The 20,638-nt window shown below is 42.7% G+C and overlaps 1 protein-coding gene across 1 annotated transcript in view; it reads right to left on the bottom strand.

Annotated features, from left to right (window-relative positions):
* exosc2 (exosome component 2) overlaps positions 1 to 20,417 on the bottom strand; it is a 113,044-nt gene extending 92,627 nt beyond the window's left edge. Inside the window, exon 1 of the mRNA XM_062988989.1 lies at positions 20,345 to 20,417. The gene's annotated coding sequence lies outside the window, so the exon portion shown is untranslated. The remainder of the gene's footprint in view (positions 1 to 20,344) is intronic.
* Between the last annotated feature and the right edge of the window lie 221 nt (positions 20,418 to 20,638).

Below are 20,638 nucleotides of genomic sequence, written 5' to 3'. Positions count from 1 at the left end.
AGGAAAAAACCTTGAGAGGAACTAGACTCAGCAGGGACCCCCATCCTCCTTGGGGAGGCCTGGAGAATAATTTAAATGAATTAGACCAACACAAATCATCCATACACAAAAATAATTTAAACTAAAAATTATAATTAGTTATAAAAAATAAGCAATTGGAGTTCTTTATTATTCAGTCCAGTCTGTGATAAAGTCCGTAGTGAGTTCTGGACATTTTTGGTTCAAACATATCAGGTTTTTGTCACATCTAACAGGAGCAGCATTGTTAGCAAGGCAGTCTCAACTTCAGTGGGTAAATGTGAAATCATTAGGAGTAAAATGTCAGTTCTGCAGAGAGAAGCATGAGACTCCGGCATCCCTAATTATTACAGCATAACTAATGGATGGATGGATGGATGGAAGGAAGGATGGAAGGAAGGAAGGATGGATGGATGGATGGATGAAAGGATGGATGGATGGATGGAAGGATGGATGGATGGATGGATGGATGGATGGAAGGAAGGATGGAAGGAAGGAAGGATGGATGGATGGATGGATGAAAGGATGGATGGATGGATGGAAGGATGGATGGATGGATGGATGGATGGAAGGATGGATGGATGGATGGATGGAAGGATGGATGGAAGGATGGATGGAAGGATGGAAGGATGGAAGGATGGAAGGATGGATGGATGGATGGATGGATGGATGGATGGATGAAAGGATGGATGGATGGATGGAAGGATGGATGGATGGATGGATGGATGGAAGGATGGATGGATGGATGGATGGAAGGATGGATGGAAGGATGGAAGGATGGATGGATGGATGGATGGATGGATGGATGAAAGGATGGATGGATGGATGGATGGATGGAAGGATGGATGGATGGAAGGATGGATGGATGGAAGGATGGATGGATGGATGGAAGGATGGATGGAAGGATGGATGGATGGAAGGATGGATGGATGAAAGGATGGAAGGAAGGATGGATGGATGGATGGAAGGATGGATTGAAGGATGGAAGGAAGGATGGATGGAAGGATGGATGGATGGAAGGATGGATGGAAGGATGGATGGATGGAAGGATGGATGGATGGATGGATGGATGGATGGATGGAAGGATGGATGGATGGAAGGATGGAAGGATGGATGAAAGGATGGATGGATGGAAGGATGGATGGAAGGATGGATGGATGGATGAAAGGATGGATGGATGGATGAAAGGATGGATGGATGGAAGGATGGATGGATGGATGGAAGGATGGATGGATGGATGGAAGGATGGATGGATGGATGGAAGGATGGATGGATGAAAGGATGGATGAAAGGATGGATGGATGGAAGGATGGATGGATGGAAGGATGGATGAAAGGATGGATGGATGGAAGGATGGATGGATGGATGGATGAAAGGATGGATGGATGGATGGATGAAAGGATGAAAGGATGGATGGATGGAAGGATGGATGGATGGATGAAAGGATGGATGGATGGATGGATGGAAGGATGGATGAAAGGATGGATGGAAGGATGGATGAAGGATAGATGGATGGAAGGATGGATGGATGAAGGATAGATGGATGGATGGATGGAAGGATGGATGAAAGGATGGATGGAAGGATGGATGAAAGGATGGATGGATGGATGGATGGAAGGATGGATGAAAGGATGGAAGGATGGATGGATGAAAGGATGGATGGAAGGATGGATGAAGGATAGATGGATGGATGGATGAAAGGATGGATGGATGGATGGATGGATGGATGAAAGGATGGATGGAAGGATGGATGGAAGGATGGATGGAAGGATGGATGAAAGGATGGATGGATGGAAGGATGGATGGATGGAAGGATGAAAGGATGGATGGAAGGATGAAAGGATGGATGGATGGAAGGATGGATAAAGGATGGATGGAAGGATGGATGGAAGGATGGATGAATGAATGGAAAGATAGATAGATAGATAGATAGATAGATAGATAGATAGATAGATAGATAGATAGATAGATAGATAGATAGATAGATACCTGAATTTTACATATACAGGGGTTGGACAAAATAACTGAAACACCTGGTTTTAGACCACAATAATTTATTAGTATGGTGTAGGGCCTCCTTTTGCGGCCAATACAGCGTCAATTCGTCTTGGAAATGACATATACAAGTCCTGCACAGTGGTCAGAGGGATTTTAAGCGATTCTTCTTGCAGGATAGTGGCCAGGTCACTACGTGATGCTGGTGGAGGAAAACGTTTCCTGACTCGCTTCTCCAAAACACCCCAAAGTGGCTCAATAATATTTAGATCTGGTGACTGTGCAGGCCATGGGAGATGTTCAACTTCACTTTCATGTTCATCAAACCAATCTTTCACCAGTCTTGCTGTGTGTATTGGTGCATTGTCATCCTGATACACGGCACCGCCATTGGATGCACATGGTCCTCCAGAATGGTTCGGTAGTCCTTGGCAGTGACGCGCCCATCTAGCACAAGTATTGGGCCAAGGGAATGCCATGATATGGCAGCCCAAACCATCACTGATCCACCCCCATGCTTCACTCTGGGCATGCAACAGTCTGGGTGGTACGCTTCTTTGGGGCTTCTCCACACCGTAACTCTCCCGGATGTGGGGAAAACAGTAAAGGTGGACTCATCAGAGAACAATACATGTTTCACATTGTCCACAGCCCAAGATTTGCGCTCCTTGCACCATTGAAACCGACGTTTGGCATTGGCACGAGTGACCAAAGGTTTGGCTATAGCAGCCCGGCCGTGTATATTGACCCTGTGGAGCTCCCGACGGACAGTTCTGGTGGAAACAGGAGAGTTGAGGTGCACATTTAATTCTGCCGTGATTTGGGCAGCCGTGGTTTTATGTTTTTTGGATACAATCCGGGTTAGCACCTGAACATCCCTTTCAGACAGCTTCCTCTTGCGTCCACAGTTAATCCTGTTGGATGTGGTTTGTCCTTCTTGGTGGTATGCTGACATTACCCTGGATACCGTGGCTCTTGATACATCACAAAGACTTGCTGTCTTGGTCACAGATGCGCCAGCAAGACGTGCACCAACAATTTGTCCTCTTTTGAACTCTGGTATGTCATCCATAATGTTGTGTGCATTGCAATATTTTGAGCAAAACTGTGCTCTTACCCTGCTAATTGAACCTTCACACTCTGCTCTTACTGGTGCAATGTGCAATTAATGAAGATTGGCCACCAGACTGGTCCAATTTAGCCATGAAACCTACCACACTAAAATGACAGGTGTTTCAGTTATTTTGTCCAACCCCTGTATATTGCATAAAAGCCAGGGAATCGAACCCAGGCCCTTCTTTCTGTGTTACTGTGCCACCCCTAAAGTTTGTTGCATATCAAGTTATATAAAATAAACATTTTATATAAAATTTTATATATAACATTTTATATAAAATAAATGATATGCCTAAAACACTAAAACATATAGTGTATTACAGTCAATGACACAGGCTTGTTTAGCCAATCAGGCAGACCCTGGGAGATAAATGTTTAAACCTATGTATGAAATATTAACATTATGCGTATATATACTGTATATATAAAATATTATCATAATTATTTATATATATATGTGCTGTCATTGTCCATCCCTGTGACCGCTGGTGTGTTCTGTTCACGTGTGTGCTTCAGAGGAGAGAGATAAATACTCTGTCAGCAGGACATGCAAGTGGGGCCCCTCTGCCAACCCATCTGCTGCACTTAATTGAAAATGCAAACAAAAAACACAGATTTGTCAAACTCCGGAGAGGTCGACAAGCCGGGCAAGAGATTATACGCTCGTGGTACGAGATCTTTTGATAGTTTGGGCATATTTATTTAACGCCGGGCTGAGGCCGGGGGCGACGGAGTGCCTGGTTTGTTTGTAAAGCGAAGGTAGTTCTGGACCACCAACATGAAGAGGATCATCGTACCTTCAAACACATGCAGGCTGCCCTAGCTCTAGCACAAAGAGATGAGTATGAGCTCGGTCATTAGTTAACTTTATAGTTAAACACACTTTCAGTTAACGCGCTTTGATATGTGAATGATAGGGACGTCTGAGCTGTACAGCGGTGCTTGAAAGTTTGTGAACCCTTTCCATTAGATTTTCACACGAGTCCTAAAAGTAGATAAAAAGAACCAGATTAAACAAATGACACATTGATGATCCAGTGATCCGCTGCAGAAATATGTGAACCTTTGCTTTTAGTATCTGGTGTGACCCCCCATGTGCAGCGATAATTGCACCTAATGCCAGGTTCACGCTACACGACTTACCAAGTCGTCAGATCGCTGTACAGTTCACACTACACTGACTGGATCTCTTGTAATCGGGAGTCTTTTAAGTCGTTGTGGATTTCACACAACACGGCTGATCGGCGACAGGGGATGACGCACTACACCATCTATCACCTAACCACCAAAAATGCACGTCAACAATAAGCGAGCGATCAAAGTTGTTTGTGCGCTGATGTGCAGCGTAAAAGCAAGTAGGAAAAATAAATGAATCTGAGTGGATTGGGCAACACGACCAGCATGGATTGTCTGTTCTGTAGTGAGTTGGAGGTTTAATGGTCAGGACCACTACAGATCAGGTATTATTTGGGTGGTGTATCATTCTCAGCACTGCAGTGACACTGACATGGTGGTGGTGTGTTAGTGTGTGTTGTGCTGGTATGAGTGGATCAGCGTCCTGTGACCACTGATGAAGGTCTAGAAGATGACCAACTCAAACAGCAGAAATAGATGAGCGATCGTCTCTGACTTTACATCTACAAGGTGGACCAACTAGGTAGGAGTGTCTAATAGAGTGGACAGTGAGTGGACACGGTATTTAAAAACTCCAGCAGCGCTGCTGTGTCTGATCCACTCATACCAGCACAACACACACTAACACACCACCACCATGTCAGTGTCACTGCAGTGCTGAGAATGATCCACCACCTAAATAATACTTCCTCTCTTGGTGGTCCTGTGGCTGTCCTGACCATTGAATTGGGCAACATGACCAGCAGGGATGGTAGTAAGTTGGAGGTTATTAAATGTTTTTTGCAATGCATTGTTGGTATTATGGTTTGGCGTGGACGATAAGTCACAAATACTGTAAAGCTTGTGTGTGCTGATGTATTCTGATAGAAACTATATTATCCCCCCCCAGGTTTTCCATCACCACTTATCCTGCGTTCTCATTGGCTGTAGTTCCACATAGCACTCGCTGCCACTCGCAACTTGCTTACAACACCTTTTACACTACACGATTTTGAGTCGGCGACAGGTCCAGATATTTAACATGCTAGATATCGGCGAGCCGCTCAGATCGAGTCGTCAAACGGTTCACACATAGCTATTGAGAGCCGAGTTTCTGTTGGCGAGTGAAAATCAGGGCAAAAATCATGTAGTGTGAATTATGCTTAAACGTAGCTTTGTTAATACCATTAGCGTTTGTCTAAGCATCATTTAACTACGGATGTTACTGGGACTAATCACCATGGGCCCCCTCATGCTGTGAGTCCTAAGTGTGATAGCGCTGCTCTGACCCCCTCATCCCCCCAAACTACCAATAGTTATAATGGCCCTGCTAAGCTGTAATCAAACCATTACAAAAGTGCTTGAAAGTTTGTGAACCCTTCAGAGTTTTCCATATTTCTGTGTAAATTTAACCTAAAACTTCATCAGATTTTTACACAAGTCATAAAAGTACATAAATAAAACAAGATTAAACAAATGAGACAAAAATATTAGACTTGGTGATTTATTTATTAAGGGACATTTGAAGGTGAAAGTGAAATTCAGTAAGAGTCAGGTGTTTTCAATCATTGAGATGGCTATCGGGTGTGACTGACCACCCTGTTTTATTTAAAGAACAGGGATCTATCAAAGTCTGATCTTCACAACAAGATTGTGGAAGTGTGTCGTGGCACGAACAAAGGAGATTTCAGGGACCTCAGACTCTCTTGGACTCCATCAATCCACAGTCTGACACATTGTGTACAAATGGAGGAAATTCAAGACCACTGTTACCCTCCCCTTCTACAATTACTGACTGTAGTCCAGCTGTTTCTCTGCATGCTTTGTTCGCCCCCTTTCATGCTGTTCTTTAATGGTCAGGACTCTCCCAGGACCACCACAGAGCAGGTATTATTTAGGTGGTGGATCATTCTAAGCACTGCAGTGACACTGACATGGTGGTGGTGTGTTAGTGTGTGTTGTGCTGGTATGAGTGATCCAGTGAAACACCTCACTTTCACTGGTGGACTGAGAATAGTCCACCAACCAAATACATCCAGCCAACAGCGCCTCGTGGGCAGCGTCCTGTGACCACTGATGAAGGTCTAGAAGATGACCGACTCAAACAGCAGCAATAGATGAGCGATCGTCTCTGACTTTACATCTACAAGGTGGACCAACTAGGTAGGAGTGTCTAATAGAGTGGACAGTGAGTGGACACTGTATTTAAAAACTCCAGTCATACCAGCACAACACACACTAACTCACCACCACCATGTCAGTGTCACTGCAGTGCTGAGAATGATCCACCACCCAAATAATACCTGCTCTGTAGTGGTCCTGTGAGAGTCCTGACCATTGAAGAACAGCATGAAAGGGGGCTAACAAAGCATGCAGAGAAACAGATGGACTACAGTCAGTGATTGTAGAACTACAAAGTGCTTCTATATGGTAAGTGGAGCTGATAACATGGACAGTGAGTGTAGAAACAAGGAGGTTTTATTATTATGGCCTTTTCAGTATATTAAGTGTATCATCTGCAGTATCAAAATAAGAACATTTGTAGCCTTGAGTGTTTCATTCACTTTTAGCCTTTCTCAACCACAAGTGTAAACATGCACTTTTGCTAGAGGGCACATAAAAAATAAACTGACATGCTTAATTATATCGATTCAGACAACCAGACTGTCAGGAGCAATATTGAGTGTTGGAATCCTAGAGTGCTCCTTGAGGCTGTGTTGACTCGCCATCCCTGCTCCGCCCAACGGCCGAGGGTCATCAGTCTGTAGCTAAATGAAATTTTATTGATAGCATCAGATCACACTTTGGTCCCTTTTGAGAGTCCTTGCTGTTTTGCGTGGTGTGCCGGGGCAGGAGCTTCGGCATTCAGACAGCTTAGAGAGTGAGCCTTCCAGACCCCTGCAGTTCTGTAGATCAATACCCCTCAAAAATCACCTCGAACGCTGGTGAGGAACATGCTCATATCGACCACTGATTGGTGTTAACAGAGCGAGTGACCTGTGTTTTATGCTTTTTTTGTATTTGTGTACCAAAGCGTCTTTGGACTGTGGGAGCTCCAGGAGGAAACCCACACAGACACGGGAAGAACATGCAAACTCCACACAAAAAGGACTCAGACAGCTCCACATGGGAACTGAACCCAGGACCTTCTTGCTGTGAGGCAATGGTGCGACCCACCGAGCCACCATGCCAACCTGGACATTTCTAAACCGTCAGCATTAATACGGAGTTGACACCAATTTGTAGCGATAACAGCCTCCACTTACTGGAAGGGTCTTCCACCAGATTTTTGAGTGCACCTGCAAATTTGTGCCCACTCGGTCAAGCGAGCATGTAGTTTTGAGGACAAGCACTGAGGCTGGGCAAGGTGACCTGACTTCCAATCAATGCTCAAGTTGCGATGTATCTAGACTTATCGACTTCTTGTGTCCAGGCTCTTCTTGGACTCGTCTTTTGAAGACAGTGAAAGACTCAGATGTTCAGACAGACAAGGAAAGTTCATTCCACCACTTGATGCTTGTCTTCCTCGAGTTCTGGGTGGAGGATCAAGGCGAGTGAGACTAGTGGTTTGGAGGTTGCATGGTGCAGAGCGGGGTTTTATTAGTCCATTAAGGTAGCTTGGGGACAATCTAATGGACTAACAAATCTGGGTTTTCTGTATCTCAGGATGCTACCTGCATGGTACTAATACATGGTGCCAACAATAAATTCAGTTTGGAAAAGGAGAAATGTTATGAGCCTGGTTGGCAGAAATCATCACTGCTCCAAATACTATTTTGAATAGTAGTGGAACCTCATGATGATGTATCTAGATAGACTTATTGACTTGTGTCCAGGCTCGTCTTGGACTCTGTGGGTCATCGGGTAAAATATCGATCTCATGGGCTGCACACACAGGTTTCCTGTTGGGCCTGCCAGCACACAGCTGTTCTTCAATGACTCCAGCCTTCATTCATGCTCCTCAAACTCAGGGTTGGGGGAGTACGTGCACCCCCTGCTTGTGTCGTCTGGTGACCAAATTACTCCCGTGTCATGTCGCTAATGACCACCAGTTGTGAGCTGTATTTTTTCCTGTTTATTCTGCTCTAAATATTGGCATGCATATTTTAGAAACCAGAGCACTGTTGGGCCCTTGAGCAAAGCCCTTAACCCTCAATTGCTTAGACCAGGGGTGTCAAACTCATTTTCACAGAGGGCCACATCAGCATTATGGTGGCCCTTGTAACGTATCTTGCTGTGATTTCTCTCTGCTTTTTAATTCTTAGACAATTTATTGTTTTTCTTGGAGGCTAAATTCTGCATTTGGTGTCAAAATGCCAAATTTATACTATATATTTATAATGTATATCTACATTTACAGTAAGGAAAATAAGTATTTGATCCCCTGCTGATTTTGTAAGTTTACCCCCTTACAAAGACTTGAACAGTCTATAATTTTTATGGAAGGTTTATTTTAAGAGAGAGAGACAGAATATCAACAAAAAATCCAGAAAAAAAACATTAAATAAAAGTTATAAATTAATTTGTATTTAATTAAGGGAAATAAGTATTTGATCCCCTACCAACCAGCAAGAATTCTGACCCCCACAGACCGGTTATGTGCACAAAAGGCACACAAATTAGTCCTGTCCCTGTATAAAAGACACCTGTAACAGAATCAGTTTCTTCTGTTCAAATCTCTCTACCACCATGGGCAAGACCAAAGAGCTATCAAAGGACTTCAGGGACAAGATTGTAGACCTGCACAAGGCTGGAATGGGCTACAAGACCATCAGCAAGAAGCTTGGTGAGAAAGAGACCACTGTTGGTTCGATAAATCGAAAATGGAAGAAATACAAGATCACAGTCAATTGCCCTCACTCTGGAGCTCCATGCAAGATCTCACCTGGTGGGGTAAGAATGATTCTGAGAAAGGTGAGGTCAGTCCAGAATTACACGGGAGGAGCTTGTCAATGATCTCAAGGGAGCTGGGAGCAGAGAAATGCTGGATATGACCCCAAGAACACCGTCCCCACCGGGCATTTCTCTGCCTCCAAACACGGCGAGTGGAGTTGATGCCAAAGAGCTCAATTTTGGTCTCATCTGACCATATCACATTCTCCCAAGCTTTCTCTGAATCATTCAGGTGTTTATTGGCAAACTTCAGACGGGCCTGTACATGAGCCTTCTTGAGCAAAGGGACTTTGCGGGCACTGCAGGATCTCAATCCATTACGGCGAAGTGTGTTACTAATGGTTTTCTTGGTGACTGTGCTTCCAGCTCCCTTGAGATCATTGACAAGCTCCTCCCGTGTAATTCCGGACTGACCTCACATGATTTGTAAATATTAGGGATGTCCCGATCCGATCTCAAAGATCGGAATCGGGGCCGATCAAGGCATTTTTTAACTGATCGGTATCGGCTTTACTAAAGCCGATCCTAAACCCGATCCTTTGTTTTACGTCAGCATGTCCGTTTTGTGGAAATACTTTAAATTGGAAAGTGAAACAAGTCCAACAGTGAAGTGTAATGTCTGCAATGCGAGCGTTTCACGAGGCGGTAGGAGCAGAGCTGCGTTCATTACTGTAGAATTTTACTGTTTATATGGTGTGTGAGTCAAGGATCACTCCGGTTTACAAAACAACGTAGTGATGCACTCGCTTAATAAAGAAATAAATACACGGTATATTCACATATTGTCGGGAGCATAACACTTTATTAACTTCTTCTGTTACGGTACCGAATAGCGGACAGCTAGAGTCATCGCGTTAGCCAAGCACGCTATTCCATGCACTATGGAAGCCCCAAAGGGTCAAAACACACTCACTTCGCATAGAAACGTCCATCAAACCATTGAGATGCTGATTTTCCTCAAAAAGAACCTTCACTTTATTTTAAGTGTTCTAGTTTTACTACTACAATGCTGCACTAAGTTTGTTTACTTTTATTTTGTAAAAATAAAAGCACATTAAGCAATAGCTTGGATGCAGGCAATTTTTTTCCTACAGAACTGCAGAGCTATTCAGGTGTTAAACATATACACTGGATTAATTTGAATAACTGTAATGTACTTGAAGTGTGGACTGTGTAACAGTATTATCTAGTTCTTATCTAGACAATATCTAGAAAATACAAGTATCGGTTTGAGAATCGGTATCGGATCGGGATCAAAATTAATGATCGGGAACAAAAAAAACGTGATCGGGACATCCCTAGTAAATATTTCTCAACATCACTTTGATCACTTTGCAGGTCACAAAATCGGCATGCATTGTGGGAGACGCAGATGCAATTGTTTTGCCCTCGCTATGAAATGTTTCCTCCTTTCTCAGACAGACAGACAGACAGCTCCCTCCAAAAAACAGTTAGGTCGGTTTTATTTGCTTCCCAACTGTACACTGTTACACAGAATGGAGTAAAACTACAAAATACAAACAATAAAAGCAATAAAAAAAACTTAGTACAGTACATGCACAACTGCATAGCTGTAGTTAAGTGTTACATCTAGTACAATATGAAATTTAACCAAACGTAAAATAGCACTAACGAGTTAGCATTTTGCGTAAAAATACTAATAGCTATAGTAACGGTAACAACCACGCTGTAACATACTCGCTAAACATTTACAAACAACTGAGAATATAAATGTCTACTACTTACAGACGATGCTTCTGTATTGAATTGCAAGAGAATTAACGTCTATTTATTATTGTTTACGCTACTGACTATACCCCGCATTCTTTTGCCGCTAAAACTTAAGTGACATGGATTCTTAGCAAAGGTCAAAGTTAATTCCCATGACTACGATGTCAACTGTTGCCGCTTAAAGGCGCAGGTGTCCCATTAAATTATAAGTACGTCTCTGTAACTACTCGAACCATCACAACAATCATATAAGCTCTCGCGGGCCATGAGTTTGACACCCCTGGCTTAGACAGTATACTGTCACAGTACTGTAAATCGCTTTGGATTAAAGGGTCTGCTAGGTGCTGAAAACACCTAGGCTTTCCACAGGTAAACAATGCACATGTGCCTGGCTGTCCACATTATCTTGAAAAAACAAGATTCGTTGGACCTCTGAACCTTCTTCTTTTATTGATGTCTAGTTCCAGTACCACCCCTTGTTGTTTCGGAGATACTCCAACCCAGTCATCTGGCCATAACCATTTGGCTCTTATCACAGTCACTTAGCTCTTTATGCTGCTCATATCGCCTTCATTCAACACATACTCTACAAGTGACCACCACCATCAAACCAGCATTTAATATATGCCCATAAAACCCAAAAATATTCCAGCTGTACTTCGGTACGACTGCGTGACACAAAATAACGGGTGAGAGAGACGTTGTCAACAAGTGATGAGAAAGAATGAAATGACACAGTCTGAAATGACGCAGACCCCCGCACATAATACCCGCTCCCCGTAATACAGAGCTTCAATGCGTTCCATATGGTGCACAAACGCAGGTGAAAGAACAAACTTGGTGTACCAGAACACCCCACAGGCCTTTTACGTTTAAACACACACTGCCTAAAGGTGGACAATATGGGGTGTCTTATCAGCCTTAATGATTAGACAGCTGGAAGCTATTACCAGGTCTGGGGCTAGATTAAGGTTGGAAACCTTCAGTTGTTCATACAGCCGTTCCATGACAAGGATGGATGGAGATGGTTTGATGTGTATTAAAATCTGATATGAGTGCTTTTTACATCAGTGCCACTATTTCATCGGTGTAGACGAATAAACGATAAACGTTGGTGCATTGCGATGAGATGACGAAGATAATTAGAGTTGATGTCCAGTTAGAACTGCTTTGTACAAAGCTAAAGGCTCTTTATTCAGCATTGCGCTCTATATGGCTACAACAACTTAAAAAAGTTTGTTTACCTTGTATGGTGTAAAAACTTACTCTATAGAAAGCATGTTTACACCTAGAATACTCGATTATAAAAAGAATCAATAGCTGCAGCCCTATCTTCTACATTTTGGGATTATTTGGGATTATTTGGGCATGCATTGTGGGAGATGCAGATGCAATTGTTCTGCCCTCGCTATGAGTTTTTTCCCCCTTTCTCAGCTATACAGACAACTCCCTCCAGAATGCAGTTATGTCGGTTTTATTTGCTTCCCAACTGTACACTGTGTGAATCAGACTAAAATACATGTTTGTTTGTTTGTTAGTTTATTAGGATTTTAACGTCATGTTTTTACACATTGGTTACATTCATGACAGGAACGGTAGTTATTCATTACTAGAGATGTACCGATCGGGGTTTTTGGCACCGATTCCGATCTCCTTTCAGGGACATCGGCCGATAGCCGATTCCGATCGGGGGTGGGGGGCGGTTAGCAGTAAATAAAATAAATAAACTTAAAAAGAGCCTCACAGTGAAGCCTCACAGTTTATCTTCACTGTGAGGCTCTTTTTAAGTTTATTTATTTTATTTACTGCTAACCGCCCACCCCCCCCCAACCCCCCCCCACCCCCGATCGGAATCGGCTATCGCGCGTGTGTGTGTGTGTGTGTGTGTGTGTGCCTTTAGAAGATACGCTTTGTTCACAGTATCGCTATAAGTGATTCATTGATTCACGAGTCGATTCATTTTTCGCGAAGCGTAAGTTTCTCTTCTCAGTTATCTCTCCATGTTTACTGTTATTAATTAAATGTCGTGGTTTTAAATAAACACCAGCTACTACAGAACATTCTGTGTGACTCTCTTACATTAAAAAGCTTCATTAAACTGCTATTACCACAGTTCTGTAACCGACCGTCAGACTCGTTCCGTCTAAGAAGCTAAAAGTTCAGCAGATGATCCTGAACTAACGAATTTGCTAATGAATAAACTTTTGCCTCGGATTGGCTCTGTAACGTCTTCTGTTCTCATCTACATCACAAGTAAGAACCGCTTACGATTTACCAAAGTGAACCAGGAGTTTATATAACGTGCTGATAGAATCGACTCAGATGTGACCGGGTTGAATTATCTTTTTAAAGTAAATATTACAATCAGCAAAATTACATCGTATGTATGATGCACAACGTTAATGATGTTATTTTAGGTCATGAAGAGCTTTCATTGTGGTTTCTGTACGATGGTTGATGAATGGTGATGTGATGGTTGGCGCTTCGTAGCTCAAAGTCTGGATCAATCCACTGAGCTGTTAATTTAACGTGTTCTTTATATATCACACGATCCGATCGGCTACTTTTAGGAAATATCGGCCGATCGCCGATAGCATATTTTGATTAAAAATCGGCCGATACCGATTCATAGCCGATCGATCGTCCCATCTCTATTCATTACACAAGTTTATATCGAACACAGTCATGGACAAATTTAGTGTCTTCAATTCACCTCACTTGCACGTCTTTGGACTGTGGGAGGAAACCGGAGCACCCGGAGGAAACTCACGCAGACACGAGGAGAACATGCAAACTCCACACAGAAAGGACCCGGACCGTCCCACCTGGGGTTCGAACCCAGGACATTCTTGCTGTGAGGCGACAGTGTTACCCACTTAGCCACCGTGCCACCCTAAAATACATATAAAGGGTGTAAAATGTAAATGCTTTTTTTATCACTTCCCTTGAATTATTTAAGTCATTATATACACTTACACAAAATTAAACATTTTTTAACCAGTTATGGAATATTATTGTTTGAATGTGCAATACACACAAAACCAGATTTAACTTATTTCAAACAACATCTTTATTTACCTGACCTTGCTTATTAAGCATAACAGTAACAAAATATTACTGACCAGTAGGCCTGCTCTGCCTGAAAAGTATATGCATTGTTTATAACAAATTGCATATTACATTCTTTATAAAACTGGGTACCGTAAAAGCAGCTGTGCCACACATGGTTTACACATCGTCTTGTTTTTCACGACGTCAAATGAGAAATGTGTCCATATATCGACTCTCCTCTTTCTCCCTGTTGACATTGTGGAGTTAACTTAGTTCCATGAGTAAAGAAAGTTCACAGGCTAGTCTGGTCTTCCCGGGTTTAGATCAAATATGTGCGAGTGTGGTCTTACCGCGGTACTGCAAAAGATTAGTTCTGATTGGATCTCTTCCTTACTTGTCCCTACCTTCCACAAAACTAAATCAGTTCTGATTGGATGTCGTCCCTGCCAAACATTTTCGTCTCGTTTTTATTCGTTGCCGAAAGTGTCAATTCATTTCGTCATAGTTTTTATCCTTTTATGTAGTTTTTATTTAGTTTTCGTCTCGTTTTCGTCATGAAAAAAAGGTTCGTTGACGAAAACTATGACGAGAATCATTCGTCAACAAAATTAACACTGCATGTTTACACCTTATTGCATTAACCTTTATCCATCCAATAAAAAATATTACGCCAACCCACGGAAATCCCAATAAATTACCAAAAGGTAGGAGTGGGCCAGTAGCAATGGCCTATGGATAATTATGTAGAGCAGTTGTAGCCTAGCGATTAAGGTACTGGACTAGTAATCAAAAGGTCAAGCTGGGTCGAGCCCCACTGATTCACTACCACTGTTGGGGTCACTGTTGGGCCCTTGAGCAAGACCCTTAAACCCTCAATAGCTTAGACCGTATGTTATCACAGTACTGTAAGTCGCTTTGGATAAAAGTGTCTTCCAAGGCGCTCAGGTGGCACAGTGGTAAAATTCGCTACCACACCAGAGCTGGTACATCGTATCGAATCTCAGCTCGGCTGGGCGCCTACATAAACAACGATTGGCTGTTGTTCACAGGGTGGGAAAAGCCGGGCTGGGTTTCCATAACTATTGCAATTATGACCTCTGCTGGCTGATTGATGGCTCCTGCAGGGTGTGGCTCCCCGTGCACAAAGCTGTTCCGCATATGAACTCGCCTTGTGCAGGTGATGGGGCAGTGGGTACTACACACGTGTCGGAGGGGCGTGTGTCAGTTGCGATGCTCCTTAGTCAGCAGTGGAGGGTTGTATCGGTAATTGGATATAACTAGATAAGGGGAGAAAATTGGGGGGGAAATTTGAGAACAAAAGAGGGAAAAAAAGCGACTAAATGCCGAAAATGTAAATGTAGGGAGTTCCCCCAACGGGTCAACCGCACTAAACAAAAGACTGCGACAACATTTCAGTCCTGGCCAGCGGGGATGGCCATAAGATTGGAAAAGGTTAATATGGCGTTGCTACAAAAGTCTTCTTTGTTCTAAAAAGGGTTTTATACACCTGCTAACATCTAACCTCAATAGTTATAACTGGGGTCCACATACTTGTGGTCATATAGTGCAAGACAATCAGCCATAACATTAAGACCAACTGCTTATATGCTGTTATAAAAGCTCTAGCATAATAATTTTAGTGGATTAGAATGGGCCAGCAGCAATGGCCTATGGATAATTATGTAGGGCCTAGCAGTTAAGGTACTGGACTAGTAATCAAAAGGTTGCTTGTTCAAGCCCTTGTCATTGTTGGGCCCTTGAGCAAGGCCTTTAACCCCCCATTGTTTAGACTGTATACAGTCACAGTACTGTAAGTCGCTTTGGATAAAAGCGTCTCCCAAATTCCTGAGCATGTAAATAATTCATTTGTGTCACTCAGGTGGCGCAGCAGTACAAAGACACGCTGCAACCAGGGCTGGATTCTGAGTACCTCGTATCGAATCCAGCTCTGCTTCACCGGTTTGAAGCCGAGTGGCTGTATGGGCAACGATTGGCCGGTTGCTCAGTTGGGGGGGGTGGGACAAAGAACCAGATGTGGGTCTCTCTCTGTCAGAATGCGATTACGACCTCTGCCGGCTGATTGGAGGCGCCTGCACAAGAGATGAGGAAGAGTGCTCTTAGGGTGTGTCTCTCCGCATGCAACGCTAGGTGGCACAACACTCATCAATGTGTGGGTGGCAAAAATGCATCTGGCTGCTGCTCATGTTTCGGAGGGGATATGGGCTAGCTTCGATCTCCTCGGTCAGGGCAGGGTTCGGCATAGACAGAGAGGAAGCACGATGCGAATTGAACAATTGGATGCGCTAAAGGGGGAGAAAAAAAGGGGGGGAAATAAAAAAAATAATAATTCATTTGCTTGTATTTATAACAGGTGAACACTGGCTCCAGATGTTCAAAGTGATCAAAGCATACGCTTTAATAGAAAGGATAAGGATAACATGCTTGTTTACTATTCGGTAGCAACAGAATACTAAGACGTTCTAAAATGTATGTTTTCACGTAGTTGCCCTTTAGCTCCGATAGCACTTGCAATCCCCCACGCTCAGCAGCTCCGTTTCTCGCTCTTTCAGTACCCGTGCTCGTCAAGCTCAAGGGTGCTAGGTGCTGAAAGAGTGAATGTGGGGATAGGCAGAGGGCCTCTGTTCTCATATAAGTGCTGCGAAGCTAGCGCTGGACACAGATGCTGCGCGTCATCCGGATGATACATGTCTCTGTTGATACGCTGGATGTCTTTACATGAACCAGACAATACGGTCTCGGCTGGAAGCTTGGACAGACTCAGGGTTCCATGTATAATGAGCTTGCTGGACATTTTTCTTATGTGCAGGCCAGGTTTTATAATATGGATGTTTAAATGTTGACACTTGCTTATAACTTGGTACAATAATACATTTAAAAATTCCTCCTACCTCTTCCTCATACATTAAATTATAGAATAAACGGAAGCTACATTACACAACACAGCCTACCTTAACAGCTCCCCTTTCAAAGACGAACATACTCCTCCGTATTGTGACCCCCCCCCCATTCTGTGTCCACAAAATTGGTTGGGGAGTCTTCCGAACTCAGTTACCTGTTTGCCGAGTTTATAAAGAAAGAAAGAAACTGTACATAGACAAACTATTGAGAGCATTATACTTGACTGGCTGGTTCTTTTGAGCACAAACTACAGAGAGATGATCACATGTGTAAAGAAACACACTTTGCCAATGACTTTGGAATCCACAAGGGGACAAAATGAACTCAATACATACACACATACACTGATCAGCCATAACATTAAAACCACCTCCTTGTTTCTACACTCACTGTCCATTTTATCAGCTCAACTTACTATAAAAAAGCACCTTGTAGTTCTACAATTACTGACTGTAGTCCATCTGTTTATCTGCATGCTTTGTTAGCCTGCTTTCACCCTGTTCATCAATGGTCAGGACCCCCACAGGACCACCACAAAGCAGGTATTATTTAGGTGGTGGATCATTCTCAGCACTGCAGTGACACTGACATGGTGGTGGTGTGTTAGTGTGTGTTGTGCTGGTATGAGTGGATCAGACACAGCAGCGCTGCTGGAGTTTTTAAATACCTGTCCACCTTGTCCACACTGTCCACTCTATTAGACACTCCTACCTAGTTGGTCCACCTTGTAGATGTAAAGTCAGAGATGGTCGCTCATCTATTGCTGCTGTTTGAGTTGGTCATCTTGTAGATCTTCATCAGTGGTCACAGGACGCTGCCCACGGGGCGCTGTTGGCTGGATATTGTTGGTTGGTGGACAATTCTCAGTCCATCAGAGCTGCTGTATCTTAGCAGCGCTTCGGTGTCTGATCCACTCATACCAGCACAACACACACTAACACACCACCACCATGTCAGTGTCACTGCAGTGCTGAGAATGATCCACCACCCGAATAATACCTGCTCTGTGGTGGTCCTGGGAGAGTCCTGACCATTGAAGAACATCATGAAAGGGGGCTAACAAAGAATGCAGAGAAACAGATGGACTACAGTCAGTAATTGTAGAACTACAAAGTGTTTCTATATGGTAAGTGGGTCCGTTACACTAACGTAATTATGATGCCGTTATTGGGTAAAATGTGTCAACTTGATCATCACAGTGCAGAATTAATCATCAAATTAATACATCGCTCTCTATATATTTTTGGCCCCAAACATTTTTAAACCACCCACAACAAACCTTTGCTAAAATCAGATGTGTTGTGTTCCAATCATTCTGTCACAGTATTAGAAAAAAATATAAGATAATTTAATAGGAAAAATGAGATGAGATACTTATGAAATCTTAACAGCCTTTGGTATGAGTTACTTTCGTCTCCGGCCTTTGGACTGTTTAAGTCTGTCTACCTATCTGATCCAGCTGTGCTACAGAACGGACTTATCAGGGAGTGAGATGCTCTGTGTTTAAAACTGCTACAGTCGGGCCTGAGCAAACGTTTCAAAGAAGCTGTGTGACTCCTGCGGCAGACAGATCTGTCTCCTCCGGACTCTTCCTTTTTGAACTAGCCATTCATCACCGCCTGCCCGCATTTCAGTGCATCTTAATAAAGTAATCCCCCGCTCTCATTTTTTTCCCTCCCCTTTGGAATGCTCTTGTTCTTTCTGTTTCTCTTTACTCATTCAGGGCACCCCAGCGATGATTTGTTTTCTTTTCAAATTCTGGGTTGAGAAGGGCCATGGTTTATCATTACTCCAGCTTGACTCGGCATCTCTTTTTTTAAAGATCCCGAGGCTTGCCCGGCGTTTGATACCTTGCGTGGAACAGTTGAGCTTAAAGGCCAGTCAGAATGAAAAATTCCACACGGTACGATATTTATATAAATGGTGCGCCACTGTAAAATATGGATAAAATCAGTGGAGCTGTTACCACAGAAAGGGAGGGGGGGAGGGGGGGGGGGGGCTTGAGAAGGATTTACTCTAAAAAGTGATTCCATAGTGGAGTGTAATAAACTCAAGATATTGTTATACAACCTGCAGTTTGTTCACAATTATTAAACTTGACGAATGTGAATCATAATCTTTTTTAGTGAAAGTGCTTAAACTTCAGAATCAATCATTATGTCTCTTGGAGATAAAAAAAAGTTATACTTGCCAAAGTACATAAATGTGTTTATAAAGCTAATCACCTTAAAGAGGAACAGTCATGTTTAGCTATTTTTAATATTAGAAAAGGCTGCTTTTTAAAAATCACCTTTCCCCCCTAAACCATTAATGATGAAAAACATAATATTAAATATATTATTTAAAAAAGGGACTAATTATAGTATTGTGCTCTTTTACTATTACTATTAACTTTTACTATTAATTCTTGGATGTTGAGTTACAAACACAGTGATTGATGTCAGTGATCCAGTTTTCACTGGTTTCACATGAAAATGGTTCAAGAAAATTTAAATAAATACTTTTAATACTTGAACAATACAAGCTAGTTTAATGTAGCTAACCCAAATTTGGTTATACATTGTTGAATATTAATTATATATATACACTGATCAGCCATAATATTAAAACCACCTCCTTGTTTCTACACTCACTGTCTATTTTATCAGCTCCACTTACCATATAGAAGCACTTTGTAGTTCTACAATTACTGACTGTAGTCCATCGGTTTCTCTGCATGCTTTGTTAGCCCCCTTTCACCCTGTTCTTCAAGGGTCAGGACTCTCCCAGGACCACTACAGAGCAGGTATTATTTAGGTGGTGGATCATTCTCAGCATTGCAGTGACACTGACATGGTGGTGGTGTGTTAGTGTGTGTTGTGCTGGTATGAGTGGATAAGACAGCAGCACTGCTGGAGTTCTTAAACACATCACTGTCACTGCTGGACTGGGAATAGTCCACCAACCAAAAATATCCAGCCATGAGCGGCATCCTGTGACCACTTATGAAGGTCTAGAAGATGACCAACTCAAAAAGCAGCAATAGACGATCTACAACGTGGACCAACTAGGTAGGAGTGTCTATAATAGAGTGGACAGTGAGTGGACACGGTATTTAAAAACTCCAGCAGCGCTTCTGTGTCTGATCCACTCATTTTTTCCAGTATTTTTTTCTGAAAGTCTATACAGTGGTGCCGTGTTACTCGACATCCCCTAAACTACAAATCTTTGAAACTCGACGCCCTTAGTTGAGAAATGTATACCCTTAAACTCGAAGTATGTGCGACTGCCGCTTTAAAACATCATTAAAGTATTAAAACTGACAATATTTATATCAAACAAAGCAGCAGAATCCTACAATCACATCTATGCTGTTAGTTGTACTTCAAATAAACGAGCACTTAAAAACACGAAAAAGTTTAATATTTGATAATGCTCTGCTATCATTGCGCAATGAAAGCGAGGTAAACAGCAGCACCGCGACCCAGGTCAACCCACACAGCAGTATAAAGACATAACCGCCGCTTACCTTTAGCTTCTCCGTTGTTCCTTAGTGATACAAGCCACTTGTTTATCTTCATGGCGGCCATGTTGTATGCTTCCAGAATATTCCCAGAATACACATATATCAATTTCTAACTGTGTTTGTTCACCTAACTAACGAAAACCGTCGAAAAACTAAAATAAAAAGCGGTAAAAGGCTGAAACTGGTAATTCATTAACTAAGCTTTCATTTATACTACAAACAAAGCAGCACTGGTTCATGGAGACGTCGTCTTCTTGTTCTTCTTTTGCTTTTTATGGCGGTTGGCAAACCAAAGTA

The sequence above is a fragment of the Trichomycterus rosablanca genome, chromosome 26 (genome assembly GCF_030014385.1).
Source record: "Trichomycterus rosablanca isolate fTriRos1 chromosome 26, fTriRos1.hap1, whole genome shotgun sequence".
Taxonomy (NCBI): domain Eukaryota; kingdom Metazoa; phylum Chordata; class Actinopteri; order Siluriformes; family Trichomycteridae; genus Trichomycterus; species Trichomycterus rosablanca.
Note: the sequence above shows the minus strand (reverse complement) of the source record. Positions and strands in the feature narration are given on the sequence as shown.